At 42.0% G+C, this 12,358-nt stretch overlaps 1 protein-coding gene across 11 annotated transcripts in view; it reads right to left on the bottom strand.

The window, feature by feature from the left end:
- LOC124043359 (thyroid hormone receptor beta-like) overlaps positions 1 to 9,720 on the bottom strand; it is a 127,254-nt gene extending 117,534 nt beyond the window's left edge. For 2 of the 11 annotated variants that reach the window (XM_046361894.1, XM_046361897.1), the window contains exon 1: positions 9,456 to 9,720. The gene's annotated coding sequence lies outside the window, so the exon portion shown is untranslated. Of the gene's footprint in view, positions 1 to 7,777; positions 7,919 to 9,455 lie in introns of those variants that run through there. The other 9 variants (XM_046361899.1, XM_046361900.1, XM_046361903.1 and 6 more) reach the window with 6 other exon arrangements.
- Between the last annotated feature and the right edge of the window lie 2,638 nt (positions 9,721 to 12,358).

Genomic DNA, 12,358 nt, shown 5'->3' with positions numbered 1-12,358 from the left:
TCATACAGCGGTGTTCTGTTCTAGGCATGTGTTGTGTGTGTGTGTTCTGTTCTTTACAGCACCAGACATACGTTTGTTGCGTCATCTGACACCGACGACCATTAAACTACGCCGTTCATTTAACAGAAGAAAACATACATTCTTTAAAACATCCTGGCTCTTCCGAAACCGTGGTTCAACTCCCCAGCTGAATGCCATCCAGACCCTCCCAGGGGCCTGTATGCACATCAGACCTGGATTCAAATATCACCAAATCATTTGAAATACTTTATCTGGGCTTGAATGTTAAAAAAGTATATAAAATAGTATTTGAACACAGGTCTGTGGCACATCAGGAGATTCATCTTCCAGAGAGGAGATGGACCAGGTACAACTCCTTCTGGGGCATTCTGTGGGCTCATCCATTCTAACATACCAAACTAATGCTACCTGTAGCGGCCTGCCTGTCTGTTTGCCACCTGGCCAATGTCTATTTTCTGCAACATTCATAAACTCCCCTATAGGCACGATAAGGAAAAAACAACCCCACTGAGCTAAACAGAGGAGCCTCTGTGGAGAAGTGCTGAATCAGGTGGATAATACTTACTCTCCTGCAGCAGTAAAAAATGTGTATCTACCTGACCTATTATATAATCGGATCGCTTACCGCTTCAAGAGATTCATGTGATTGACGATCACACCATTCCAAAACACTATCTAAATCAGAACTTGGATCAATTCTCTTCCTTTACCTCACAGGAACACGAGTGGTTTGCATTCAATGGTTACGTCCCAAATGGCACCCTATTCCCTATATAGTGCACTACTTTTGACCGGGGCCCATAACCTAACAAGTATCTCTGCTTTTGTAAGCAGGATCATCCTACGGTAGGTTAAGGTTTAGCCCTGGATTCAAACCAACACAGATTTAACGAGCTGCACACAGCATTAGACTTGTAGCCCTTTCCTGCAGTCAAATGACTAAACACCCTCTAGTGTGCTCATGGGTGGAATATTATACATATTTTCCATCATTTCAAAATTAAAACATTTTTTTTTTACAAAAAAAAAAAAAAAAAAAATCAGGTGTTGACTATGTCAAAGTCTTGTTATATTTCAGTCTTTTGTTATGTATATAAAGTGTAATATTGGTATGCAAACTCAAAATGTAATACTTTTAGGGCCTCCCGGATGGCGCAGTGGCCTAGGGCACTGCATCACAGTGCTAGCTGTGACACCAGAGACTCTGGGTTTGCGCCCAGGCTCTGTCGCAGACGGCCGCGACCGGGAGGTCCATGGGGCGACGCACAATTGGCCTAGCGTCGTCCGGATTAGGGAGGGTTTGGCCGGTAGGGATATCCTTGTCTCATCGCGCACTAGCGACTCCTGTGGCGAGTCGGGCGCAGTGCACGCCAACCAGGTCGCCAGGTGCAGGGTGTTTCCTCCGACACATTGGCTTCTGGGTTGGATGCGTGCTGTGTTAAGACGCAGTGCGGCTTGCTTGGGTTGTGTTTCGGAGGACGCATGGCTTTCAACCTTAGTCTCTCCCGTACGGGAGTTGTAGCGATGAGACAAGATAGTAACTACTAACAATTGGATACAACGAAAATGGGGAGAAAGGGGGTAAAATATGTATATTTTTTTTAAGTAATACATTTCAACTCTATACCTGACCTGGTACATAGTGTCTTCTTTTGTTTAAGCCCATAAACACATGTGTGAGGTGTATCCTTTTGTTTCAAATTATATTTGTTTAAGATTACCAATAAACACTCTCCGTGACCCTAATTTAGCCCACTGCATTAAAAGCTGTTGGCCAATGTCAGCTAGCGCAGAAATCATCTTCTAAAGTCAATTTGTTTGAATCCCAGCCTCGATGTTAACAATTCTGCTAAAGTGCAATATAATTTCATGTGGGCATTAGCAGAGGATTAGTGGGCATTAGCAGTGTGATTAGTGGGCATTATCAGAGGATTAGTGGGCATTAGCAGAGGATTAGTGGGCATTAGCAGTGTGATTAGTGGGCATTAGAGTGTGATTAGTGGGCATTAGCAGATGATTAGTGGACATTATCAGAGGATTAGTGGGCATTAGCAGAGGATTAGTGGGCATTAGCAGAGGATTAGTGGGCATTAGCAGTATGATTAGTGGACATTATCAGAGGATTAGTGGGCATTAGCAGTGTGATTAGTGGGCATTAGAGTGTGATTAGTGGGCATTATCAGAGGATTAGTGGGCATTAGCAGAGGATTAGTGGGCATTAGCAGTGTGATTAGTGGGCATTAGCAGAGGATTAGTGGGCATTAGCAGAGGATTAGTGGGTATTAGCAGTATGATTAGTGGGCATTAGCAGAGGATTAGTGGGCATTAGCAGTGTGATTAGTGGACATTAGCAGTGTGATTAGTGGACATTAGCAGTGTGATTAGTGGACATTAGCAGTGTGATTAGTGGACATTAGAGGTATGATTAGTGGGCATTAGCAGTATGATTAGTGGACATTAGCAGTATGATTAGTGGGCATTAGCAGTATGATTAGTGGACATTAGCAGTGTGATTAGTGGACATTAGCAGTGTGATTAGTGGACATTAGCAGTGTGATTAGTGGACATTAGCAGTGTGATTAGTGGACATTAGCAGTGTGATTAGTGGACATTAGCAGTGTGATTAGTGGACATTAGCAGTGTGATTAGTGGACATTAGCAGTGTGATTAGTGGACATTAGCAGTGTGATTAGTGGACATTAGCAGTATGATTAGTGGGCATTAGCAGTATGATTAGTGGACATTAGCAGATGATTAGTGGACATTAGCAGATGATTAGTGGGCATTAGCAGTATGATTAGTGGACATTAGCAGTATGATTAGTGGGCATTAGCAGTGTGATTAGTGGGCATTAGCAGTGTGATTAGTGGACATTAGCAGTATGATTAGTGGGCATTAGCAGTATGATTAGTGGACATTAGCAGATGATTAGTGGACATTAGCAGATGATTAGTGGACATTAGCAGATGATTAGTGGGCATTAGCAGTATGATTAGTGGACATTAGCAGTGTGATTAGTGGACATTAGCAGATGATTAGTGGACATTAGCAGATGATTAGTGGACATTAGCAGATGATTAGTGGGCATTAGCAGATGATTAGTGGGCATTAGCAGAGGATTAGTGGACATTAGCAGTGTGATTAGTGGGCATAAGCAGTGTGATTAGTGGGCATTAACAGCTTGAATATAGTCAGAACAGTTAGAACACAGCACAGCTTGCAGCCAGCCAGCCGGTCAGTGATGAAATATGAGTGAGTGAGTGAGTGAGTGAGTGAGTGAGTGAGTGAGTGAGTGAGTGAGTGAGTGAGTGAGTGAGAGCATTTTAGCTCGCTCAAAGATGTGAGATAACGGTTCTCTCCCAAATGACACCCTATTCCCTTTAAAGTGCACTATTTTTGACCAAGGCCCATAAGGGGTTTGCGTAGATTTGTACTTTTCAGACTATTCCATATGTTCCATATTGTCAGGCAAGATAATTAAGTATTTGAAGGAAACAAATAGTATTTGAACCCAAGTCTGAGCCCTTTCAACAACTCCGAGGTGGCATGGAGCAGGGTGTAGTGGTATCCATCAACTGATTATTGACATAGAGAACCCAAAACTCGGGCCGCAGGCCTCAGAACTCTGAGTAGAACATATGAGTCTGGCCTGACCCGTAATAGCTCATGAAATGTTTGTGTATGTAGGGTGAGAGACTGCAAGAGACTGCAAGTCAGAGAATTAAAGTCAGAGAACAGCAGGAAATCCTGAGTCCTCCAACAAAGATTAAGAAAACCAGAGAATTTGGGGAAAGTTTCCAGAATTTTGCAGTCAAAGCTGGAATAACAACCAACCATGTAGCACCCAATTTGCTCCATCTCGGTTTTTCCCTCAATAAAACAGGATTAGGCTAAACGGTGTGCTACACTTAAATTGCTCCTGACACAAGACATGCAGGGTTTGAAAGGGCAGACATTTATTTTAAAAGACACCTCTTGGTAGCACACCATGAAAGTCTGTACAAATCCAATAACATTGACAAAGTTAGTTATCACATTAAAGTCAAAGAAGGAAGTCTGCATCCCAAATGGAGCCCTATTCCCTACATAGTACACTACTTTTGAACAGAGCATTGACACACCCTATGGCAGTGGACAGCTAGTACAGAAATACCTTAGGTATTCTCATTAGAGAATATGAATATAGGCTAACTTCTACTCACTGTAGATATGAAAAGTATTTTGAAGAGAACTCCAAAATCCACAAACTGTGTTTCTAATCACGTTCAGTTTCAAGCTTTGGTCAAGAACTGTACAGTGCACTTGGAAAGTATTCAGACCCCTTGACTTTTCCCACATTTTGTTACGTTACACCCTTAAATAAATAAAAAAATCCTCAGCAATCTCCACACAATACCCAATAAGGCAGGCTGACCTCGATCGTCAGTTGAACAGTGTTTCCTCCAACACATTGGTGCAGCTGGCTTCCGGGTTAAGCGGGCGAGTGTTAAGAAGCACGGTTTGGAGGGTCATGTTTCGGAGGACGGGTAACTCCACCTTTGTCTCTCCCGATCCCATTGGGGAGTCGAAAAGATGAGACAAGATCATAACTGGATCGCAATTGGATATCATGAAATTAGGGAGAAAAAAGGGGGCAAAATACACAAATAAATACACAAAATAATTAATATTGTTAGTTGGTATGTCAACCCTAAGGTAACTGTAACAGAACAAAAACCTGTACAGCTCATTTAGCAAAAAGTACTAAAACAGAGGACTTCATATTGCAGATAGATTGTGGCTTCAATTATTGTAATTTTCTGCATAATTTCCAATCCCCCACATATATTTTTTGTCAATATACAGTACCAGTCAAAGGTTTGGATACACCGACTCATTCAAGGATTTTTCTTTATTTGTATTATTTTCTACATTGTGGAATAATAGTAAAGATATCAAAACTATGAAATAACACAGAAGGAATCATGTAATAACTAAAAAAAGTGTTAAACAAATCAACATTTATTTTATATTCTTCAAAGAAGCCACCCTTTGCCTTGACAGCTTTACACCCTCTTGGCATTCTCTCAACCAGGTTAATGAGGAACACTTTTCCAAGTCTTGGAGGAGTTCCCACATATGCCGAGCACTTGTTGGCTGCTTTTCCTTCACTCTGTGGTCCAACTCATCCCAAACCATCTCAATTAGGTTGAGGTCAGGTGATTGTGGAGGCCATGTCATCTGATGCAGCACTCCATCACTCTCCTTCTTGGTCAAATAGCCCTTACACATCCTGGAGGTAGGCTGGGTCATTGTCCTGTTGAAAAACAATTGACAGTCCCACTAACTGTAAACCAGATGGGATGGCGTATCTGTGATAGCCATGCTGGTTAAATGTGCCTTGAATTCTAACTATAGATCACTGACAGTGTCACCAGCAAAGCACCCCCAAACCATTACCCCTCCTCCATACTTCATGGTGGGAACCACACATGCGGAGATCATCTGTTCACCTACTCTGCATCTCACAAAAACACAGCGGTTGGAACCAAAAATCTCAAATTTGGACTCATTAGACAAAAAGGACAGATTTCCACCAGTCTAATGTCCATTGCTTGTGTTTCTCGGCCCAAGCAAGTCTATTCTTCTTATTGGTGTCCTTTCGTAGTGGTTTCTCTGCAGAAATTTGACCATGAAGGACTGATTTACGCAGTCTCTTCTGAACAGTTGATGTTGAGATCAGAGGTCGACCGATTATGATTTTTCAAAGCCGATACCGATTATTGGAGGACCAAAAAAAAGCCGATACTAATTAATCGGCCGGTTTAATTTTTTAAAAATGTATTTGTAATAATGACAATACTGAATGAACACTTATTTTAACTTAATATAATACATCAATAAAATCAATTTAGCCTCAAATAAAATGAAACCTGTTCAATTTGGTTTAATTTGGTTTAAAAAATAAAAAGTGTTGGAAAAGAAAGTAAAAGTGCAATATGTGCCATGTAAAAAAGCTAACGTTTAAGTTCCTTGCTCAGAACATGAGAACATATGAAATCTGGTGGTTCCTTTTAACAGGAGTCTTCAATATTCCCCAGGTAAGAAGTTTTTAGGTTGAAGTTATTATAGGAATTATAGGACTATTTCTCTCTATACCATTTGTATTTCATATACCTTTGACTGTTGGATGTTCTTATAGGAAATTTAGTATTGCCAGTGTAACAGTATACAGTGGGGCATAAAAGTATTTAGTCAGCCACCAATTGTGCATGTTCTCCCACTTAAAAAGATGAGAGAGGCCTGTCATTTTCATCATAGGTACACTTCAACTATGACAGAAAAAAATGTGAGAGAAAAAATCCAGAAAATCACATTGTAGGATTTTTAATGAATTTATTTGCAAATTATGCTGGAAAATAAGTATTTTTCGCAACGAGCCAGGTTAGCAGGCAATATTAACTAAACATGCAGGTTTAAAAATATACTTGTGTATTGATTTTAAGAAAGGCATTGATGTTTATGGTTAGGTACGCATTGGAGCAAGACAGTCCTTTTTCGCGAATACACACCACATCGACTATATGCAATGCAGGACACGCTAGTAATATCATCAACCACGTGTAGTTAACTAGTGATTATGATTGATTGATTGATTGATTGTTTTTTATAAGATAAGTTTAATGCTAGCTAGCAACTTACCTTGGCTTCTTACTGCATTCGCGTAACAGGCAGTCTCCTTGTGGAGTGCAATGTAATCAGGTGGTTAGAGCGTTTTACTAGTTAACTGTAAGGTTGCAAGATTGAATCCCCAAGCTGACAAGGTAAAAATCTGTCATTCTGCCCCTGAACAAGGCAGTTAACATTTACATTTACATTTAAGTCATTTAGCAGACGCTCTTTAACCCACCGTTCCTAGGCCGTCATTGAAAGTAAGAATGTGTTAACTGACTTGCCTAGTTAAATAAAGTATAAATAAAGGTGTAATATATATATATATATATTTTATCGCCCAAATCTGTGTAAAAAAATAAATACTGATTTCTGATTGTTATGAAAACTTGAAATACACCAATACCATAAATACACCAATTGAAGCAACCACATATTTATCCATCGAGCAGGTTCTGATTGGCCAGTGAGGGGCCTAACCTCGATAAACCCACAACGGGTTTATTAATCAAAAACCCAGCCCTTTCATGCCACTGCCAGCACTGTGCTGATAATTTTTGGTGGTGAAAATAGCAGAAATATTTTGGATACACCCCCATAACTATAGTGCTACCATCAGTGTTTAGATTTACGATTGTGTTAGGTTTGTTAATTAATCGATTACAAATGACATGACTCCCCCTTGACTAAATAAAAAAAATACTAACCCCTCCCCCTGATGACTGAAATTGAAAAAGCATGACCCTCCCCCATTTTCCTCCGGGTAACAATTGTGTACATTTCGACCACTCCCTTATCAGAAGTTATCCTGCAAGTCCACTGATAGTACAGGCCAACCGAGGACATTCAAAAGTCTGCTTTCATGCCGTGTCAAACTAACAACCTCGAAGTTTCAATAGCCTGAATACAGAACCCTGGCAGATCAGAAAGGATTGGACATTTACGTAATCCAGTGGCTATCAGACATCCACTGCAGGCGTGCTTTGGTGCTTTCAATAGGGCTACATTAGGATTTCGCCCGGTTAATTTACACTAGGGCTAACTCGTCTCACAAATTATTCTAATGTATATTTAATCGATGTAGGTGTTGTAAGTCTACTCGTACCGTCAGGCCAGCTTTTGATTTCTTCACCAGTTCGCAAATTGACTTCAATTTTCACACGGCATCGCTGTGAAGGCTGTCGTTTGACCTGAAATACCCCCAGCCAGAACAGCAGAATCCATGAGAGCGGAGAATTCTGATACATGTCCCGAAACTCTATCTACGGCAAGACTGGAAGGACAATTTCATTCTGAGGCACGTTGATACAAGGTTGCAGAACATGTTTATCAGATCCACGTGACGTAATATTGTAACCATTCCAACAAAATATTGTTACATTGTAACTACCCACAGTGGTAATAGAGGTTTAAATCATAATTAACTTTCCACAACGGAAAATAAAATCGTTTACAGCACTTAGTAGTCTAGGCTAAGAATGATTGATGGTGCAACGTTATAGACTAAAATAATTATTAAGTTACAGGGGCAATATATTGGCTACTTCCAAACATGACTGATATGCCTTCAATGGGCTATTAGACGACCTGCACAGTGCCCAATCAAAAACCCCGCCTACCAGCCATGAGAAGCTACGTTATCTCAACGATGAGAGCAACCATCTATTTCCTCCTTACCTTGCATAACATTTCCTCACCCCTTTAACATCTCTAGACTTTCCGTGTTGTGCCATAGGCCTAGGCCTAAATGACGTATTTATTTTCCATATAAAAGGTCTGTGCCTTATATAGGTCAGTGTCTCCAATGACAAATAGCTTACTGTTAGGCTACTTCATGCATAACTTATTTATATGATTCATATGATTCAAGAACGAATGACTCATACATATTGGATATTATTTTGAACATTTGAAATTCAGCGTTGATTGTGATTGGCAATATTTCTTATTTCTATGTATTGGGTTTTTGTTACACCTTATTTTTAGTACTACATTGATTACTGCGTTGTCGGGTTAGAGCTTGCAAGAAGGCATTTCCCTTGACCATTTCAACTTGAAATGCGTAATATTTTCTCTTACAACACAGTTTTAATAGCGCAATAATAAGGCCTATTAACGTACACAAAGCCATTCTTAAGCCATTATTAATTATTTATTCTGCATCTATCAAGTTGTTAGGCGAGCATAGGCTATTTTATTTTGCCTACTTAGACAATAACCTGCATGACAAAGTTTTGTTAATATTTGGGGCAGGCTATCCAGATGTTCTGAACAGCGCATTTGAATTATAAAGAGCACCGGCCTGTGTGTGTCTAAAGAATGACCGGCAACAAATTATAATCCATATAACGTTATAAATACTTGTTGACTGGCCAATGGCATGCAGCAGTTGTAATTCTGATGCAAACTGTAGCCAACACACAAAAATATTCGAAATGCACACCTAGATTAATCTGCCGATTCTGCCACAAAATTATTTCACATCCGCCCACATTATAAAACCTTGATTTCAGACCGCCATTAGCCTGAACAACAAACACTAACTCAAGAGATCGTATAAAAAACAATTCGACGAAAGTAGACAATAATCAGGCAAAGGGAGTGTTTCTTATCGACACACGAATGAACAGTCTAGCGACTTCTGGAACGTCTACAAACGGACGTAATTTTTTCAAGAGCACCCTTTCCCTGCACCGGAATATTGACGTTTCAAAGAAGAACACAACAATTGGACAACATACTACATACGCAGCAAAGAATAACACAAAAATGGGGCAACATACCACATACGCAGGTCGGCACACAGAAATGTTATTTTCCGACACTCCGCCGGTGCATTCCTCTCTTACTGAGTTTGTGCGGATGTAGTCGGTGTTTGTTGTACCTGCGAGCGGGACGAGCGGGATGGAACAGATGCAACGCGTGCCCTGGAATGACCCGACGAAGCTGAGTATGCGAGAAAGTCTGGGCTGACCAACTTCAACATGGACCCAGGAAAACGAAGTGTAGCCTACTGACAACTGCAGCGCTCGGATTGATCGCTATGGGGAATCAGAGAGCTGTTGTTTGAATCCCTGTCAGCCAGGAAACAAACCAAGCATCACCCAGTGGCGGTTGGTGCCATTTAAGATGAGGGAGGATGATTATTTTTTTCATGAGCATGGCCTTATTTCTATTACAGCATAGCGGGTGACTGTTATTCATTCACCCAGCTCAATGTAACATTGATAGATTATTATTATTATGATATTTTTATATTACATTTTTTTCACCCCAATTTCATGGTATCCAATTGGCAGTTAGTCTTGTCTCATCGCTGCAACTCCCGTATGAACTCGGGAGAGGCGAAGGTCAAGAGCCATGCGTCCTCTGAAACACGACCCAACCAAGCCACACTGCTTCTTGACACAATTCCTGCTTAACCTAGAAGCCAGCCACACCAATGTGTCGGAGGAAACACTGTACACCTGGCGACCGTATCAGCGTGCATGCGCCCGACCCGCCACAGGAGTCGCTAGAGTGCGATGGGGCAAGGACATCCCTGCCAGCCAAATCCTCGCCTAACCTGGACGATGCTTGGCCAATTGTGCACCACCCCATGAGTCTCCCGGTCGCGGCCGGCTCTCGACAGACCCTGGACTCTAACCAGGATCTCTAGGGACACAGCTAGCAACTGCGATGCAGTGCCTTAGACCACTGTGCAACCCTGGAGGCCAACATCAATAGATTCAAACTACTACTTTATACTCAAATTTGCCCTATACCTTTCCTGAGGTTGCTACAACCTAGCCTATGAATGAAAGTTTACAATGTAGGTGTACACAGGTCGAAAGAAAAAATGGACACAGTGACACATTCAATACCGCCTTGCACACTCTTGCATGCTTCTAGCTGGTCTAGGGTGTAATCATTAGTCCAACAGTTGCAAATGAGAGTTTCAGTTGGACAAATTGTCGTAACACTCAGGAATTTGTCATAATTCCTGTGTAAGTGTATGGAAGGGGGTGAGAAGCATGAGCCTCCTAAATCAAATCAAAATCAAATTTTTATTTGTCACATACACATGGTTAGCAGATGTTAATGCGAGTGTAGCAAAATGCTTGTGCTTCTAGTTCCGACAATGCAGTGATAACCAACAAGTAATCTAACTAACAATTCCAAAACTACTGTCTTATACACAGTGTAAGGGGATAAGGAATATGTACATAAGGATATATGAATGAGTGATGGTACAGAGCAGCATACAGTAGATGGTATCGAGTACAGTATATACATATGAGATGAGTGTGAAGACAAAGTAAACAAAGTGGCATAGTTAAAGTGGCTAGTGATACATGTATTACATAAGGATGCAGTCGATGATGTAGAGTACAGTATATACATATGCATATGAGATGAATAATGTAGGGTAAGTAACATTATATAAGGTAGCATTGTTTAAAGTGGCTAGTGATATATTTACATCATTTCCCATCAATTCCCATTATTAAAATGGCTGGAGTTGGGTCAGTGTCAATGACAGTGTGTTGGCAGCAGCCACTCAATGTTAGTGGTGGCTGTTTAACAGTCTGATGGCCTTGAGATAGAAGCTGTTTTTCAGTCTCTCGGTCCCAGCTTTGATGCACCTGTACTGACCTCGCCTTCTGGATGATAGCGGGGTGAACAGGCAGTGGTTCGGGTGGTTGATGTCCTTGATGATCTTTATGGCCTTCCTGTAACAACGGGTGGTGTAGGTGTCCTGGAGGGCAGGTAGTTTGCCCCCGGTGATGCGTTGTGCAGTCCTCACTACCCTCTGGAGAGCCTTACGGTTGAGGGCGGAGCAGTTGCCGTACCAGGCGGTGATACAGCCCGCCAGGATGCTCTCGATTGTGCATCTGTAGAAGTTTGTGAGTGCTTTTGGTGACAAGCCGAATTTCTTCAGCCTCCTGAGGTTGAATAGGCGCTACTGCGCCTTCGTCACGACGCTGTTAGTGTGAGTGGACCAATTCAGTTTGTCTGTGATGTGTATGCCGAGGAACTTAAAACTAGCTACCCTCTCCACTACTGTTCCATCGATGTGGATAGGGGGGTGTTCCCTCTGCTGTTTCCTCAAGTCCACAATCATCTCCTTAGTTTTGTTGACGTTGAGTGTGAGGTTATTTTCCTGACACCACACTCCGAGGGCCCTCACCTCCTCCCTGTAGGCCGTCTCGTCGTTGTTGGTAATCAAGCCTACCACTGTTGTGTCGTCCATAAACTTGATGATTGAGTTGGAGGCGTGCGTGGCCACGCAGTCGTGGGTGAACAGGGAGTACAGGAGAGGGCTCAGAACGCACCCTTGTGGGGCCCCCGTGTTGAGGATCAGCGGGGAGGAGATGTTGTTGCCTATCCTCACCACCTGGGGGCGGCCCGTCAGGAAGTCCAGTACCCAGTTGCACAGGGCGGGGTCGAGGCCCAGGGTCTCGAGCTTGATGACGAGCTTGGAGGGTACTATGGTGTTGAATGCCGAGCTGTAGTCGATGAACAGCATTCTCACATAGGTATTCCTCTTGTCCAGATGTGTTAGGGCAGTATGCAGTGTGGTTGAGATTGCATTGTCTGTGGACCTATTTGGGCGGTAAGCAAATTGGAGTGGGTCTAGGGTGTCAGGTAGGGTGGAGGTGATATGGTCCTTGACTCGTCTCTCAAAGCACTTCATGATGACGGA

The sequence above is a fragment of the Oncorhynchus gorbuscha genome, linkage group LG09, assembly GCF_021184085.1.
Source record: "Oncorhynchus gorbuscha isolate QuinsamMale2020 ecotype Even-year linkage group LG09, OgorEven_v1.0, whole genome shotgun sequence".
NCBI lineage: Eukaryota > Metazoa > Chordata > Actinopteri > Salmoniformes > Salmonidae > Oncorhynchus > Oncorhynchus gorbuscha.
The sequence above is the reverse complement of the archived record's forward strand: the minus strand, read 5'-3'. Positions and strand labels throughout refer to the sequence as shown.